Genomic DNA, 3,122 nt, shown 5'->3' with positions numbered 1-3,122 from the left:
GTGGCATAAAGTATTGTGAAATTGTAAATAGGATACTTCCTCTTGTAGTGGAATACTCCAACAGCAGATTGAGGTATATTCAACACTTTTTCCAAATCAAATACAGCTCTTGTAGTTAGCAATCGATTGCAAGATTCTTTTTCTTCTTTCTTTATATATCGAACTCTTTTTTTATTTCGCTGATGTTGATCGTACTTTTCTTGCAAGGTTTCTTAAGTAGCGTTATCAGCTTGGCGGTAAAGAGCATTTAGAGCACTGATCCTTTTTTGGCTTATAGAAGGAATAATTAAATCTGGTATTGAAAAGTGTCGATACTGCCGCTTCGTAGCTATCGCAAAATCAAAACTTCCTTGTGTGAACCAGGTCTTCTATAGGCGATACATTATAGTTAAGTTAAGTAGTTCTGAAAGATATTTTTTGTTCGTTTCTTTGCGCACATAATGAGCTTCCACTGCTGGGAATAAGTTAATGTGATCGACTATGCTTTCTTCTGTATCAATGCGCATTTTTCGCGGTCTGTTCTGATGTTGTCCTCGTAGATCTTGTAATCCTTCGCTATTGTTATTTTTTTCCAAAGCGGTATGAATTGTCTGATTTGAAATACACAAAGTGCTTGCAAAAAAGGTCCTACATATTTTATTTCTTTCGATCTAACTTGATTCTTTTGACCTTCTCAACTGTCGTGTGACTAACAATAAATTGCCATTGCCGCTCATGATCTCCTAATCTATAATATTGCTGCATAATGTCCTCTCTTTGGCTCAATGTAAATTTTTCTTCACATTTTTTTGCGCATTTACATCCTCCTGTAATCTTTTTTTTTCGTATATTTTTTTAGATCTGCATCCCATATAGCTTTCTCCCGAGTTCTTTAATTTCTTACTCTTTACATCTTGATGTTCTTGTTCACTCCGAATCCGTTTTCTTGCCAACAATTTCTGCTTATTAGTAGAAAATGATGATGAGACTTCGTCTACACTTGCGGCAGAAGTTTCAGGCCTTGAGTTTATATCGGGACTTTGGCAGATAGCTGTTATGGTATCATCACCATCATCTAAAGTAGTTGTAGTGACTGTCAATATAGAATCTGAATCGTTTTCAGGCTGTAGAGTTGTGTCCAAATCAACGAGGTCTGTGAAATCTTCATTTTCGATGGAAGGCTATATCATTCTCCAGAATATGTGAAGAACACGATCTTTTGTTGAAAATAGGATTCAAACAACGTTTTCTTTTTTTTCTCCTATTAATATCGCATGGTTTGGCAGAAACCGGTGACGCAGTAGTATTTGTGTTTGTTAATGATGTAGGTGTGCCCGTCAACTTAGCAGCTTCATATATGGTTGAAGGTGATGCCACGAAGTCGATTTGTTTGAATACGGAGGAGACATTAGAAACAGTCGAAGGCGTTCTTATAATATTCTCAAAAGCTAGAAAAAAATATTTTTATAATCAGAGTCTCCGCCAAAACTTGATGGACTCCTGGTAAGTCTGTGTTGATCTGGACTTGGTATCTACTCTGACACGTCTGGCGAGAAGTCAACAGCAATCAATTCGTCATCGTCGCAGTAATGTTTGTTCGGCAATCCTGAAATTAATTAAGGAAAATGTAAATACTTGCTAATGCCCACTGAGGTCCACTTGAGAACCTTTTTTAATACGAACCTCTTAAATTATATACATGTGTAACCGACGCTCCACCTTGTGCTACTGGTGCTTCTTTTATTTGATTGGATTCAATCGCATTTGATGCTTCGCCTAGTTCTGTGGCTGAGTTTTTCGTTGGTTTCTCTGAAAGTTAATTGTTCACTGTAACGATGATAGGCTAGCCACTTGTCTCGTTGGGACTGACCTTATTATTAAAGTAACAGAAAATTACAGATTTTTAAAAATTATAAGGTGACTAAAATCATGAGAATGTTGCGGCGTTGAAGCCTGTGTAGACGCTTGGCTGGAGTTGGAATCGGTTAGATAACCTCTTTCCCAGTCAAACTCTCCTACATCAGCAGAAAACAATATGTATGTTGTTTATCTGGTGTTCAACAGCCATGATAGCTTTGTAAGTACGAAATTTGGACGCTAATTAATTTGCGTAAATTTGATATCGGTCTGGTGCAACAGCTGCAGATGAAGCAGTGCTGGCAAGGGTAGCAGTGGCAGCTTGTGCTGAAGTCCTTATTAATTGCATTGCTTCACTTAGGATTGGGTCATTTTGTGACACACTTTTTTTTGCCTTTTTATTGGTACAGGATGCTTGAATTTTGTCGTTGCAGACGCTGTGTTCCTGAACTCTTGCGTCATAGTCACTTGGCTTTCATCTAGTTGACTCTCGGGACTCTCAGATACCTCGTTCACATGTGCTTGGTTCCCGCTTCCTTCCTCCGCTGATACTTTCAGACCCATTGTCGAGTACTTTTCCGCTCGATGTCCGCCCGGGAGTTCGCCTCGATCAAGACCGTTACGTCATCCGCGTACGCTACCAGACTAACACCCGGGGGCACCGCTATCCGCAACAAATCGTCCACCAGAATGTTCGGCCCCAATACGGAGCCCTGTGGGCAACCCATAGTGGAACCTTTCCAGACGGATACGTCATTCGCGAACATCCCCACTTTTCTGTTAGTGAAGTACGAGCAGAGCAGTCTGTATAAGTTGCGCGGACAACCACCCTGCTTAAACTTGAGCAGCACCATCGGCCACCATGCGTTATCGAACGCGCCCGAGATATCCAATAGGATGGCCTGGACGTACTTATGGTTCGTCTCTCGCACGACGTCCAATACTCTGCTCAGAGCAGTCACCGTCGACTTCCCGTGCATGAATCTGATTCGGCGATATACGGCCGCTTAGGCCCGGTGTACACTCGCAAATCAGCCTCTCCAGGATCTTCCCCAGTACCGACAGAAGCGTAACGGGCCTGTACGCTTTCGGGTCGGTGAGTGGTCTCCCATTGCCCTTCATTGCCATAATTGGTTCTTTCTAAGGACCGCTTTTCCGCCGCTTGTCTCGCCGGGCATAGGGCCGAAGCGGTTCGGTGGTCTTCCGAGGGTTTCCCAGCTTTCTTACACGTAGCGCACCTACGGAACGTGTTTGTGCACGCCTTGTGTGTGTGGCCCTCCTCACCA

General features: G+C 42.3%; 1 long non-coding RNA gene across 1 annotated transcript; it reads right to left on the bottom strand.

Annotated features, from left to right (window-relative positions):
- Positions 1-580: 580 nt before the first annotated feature.
- LOC125058168 lies at positions 581-2,385 on the bottom strand. Its single transcript, XR_007118329.1, has 2 exons — positions 1,663-2,385; positions 581-1,585 (listed from the first exon to the last, which is right to left on the bottom strand). It is a non-coding gene; the product is annotated as an uncharacterized LOC125058168 (long non-coding RNA).
- Positions 2,386-3,122: the final 737 nt, after the last annotated feature.

The sequence above is a fragment of the Pieris napi genome, chromosome 18 (assembly GCF_905475465.1).
Source record: "Pieris napi chromosome 18, ilPieNapi1.2, whole genome shotgun sequence".
Taxonomy (NCBI): Eukaryota; Metazoa; Arthropoda; class Insecta; order Lepidoptera; family Pieridae; genus Pieris; species Pieris napi.
The sequence above is the reverse complement of the archived record's forward strand: the minus strand, read 5'-3'. Positions and strand labels throughout refer to the sequence as shown.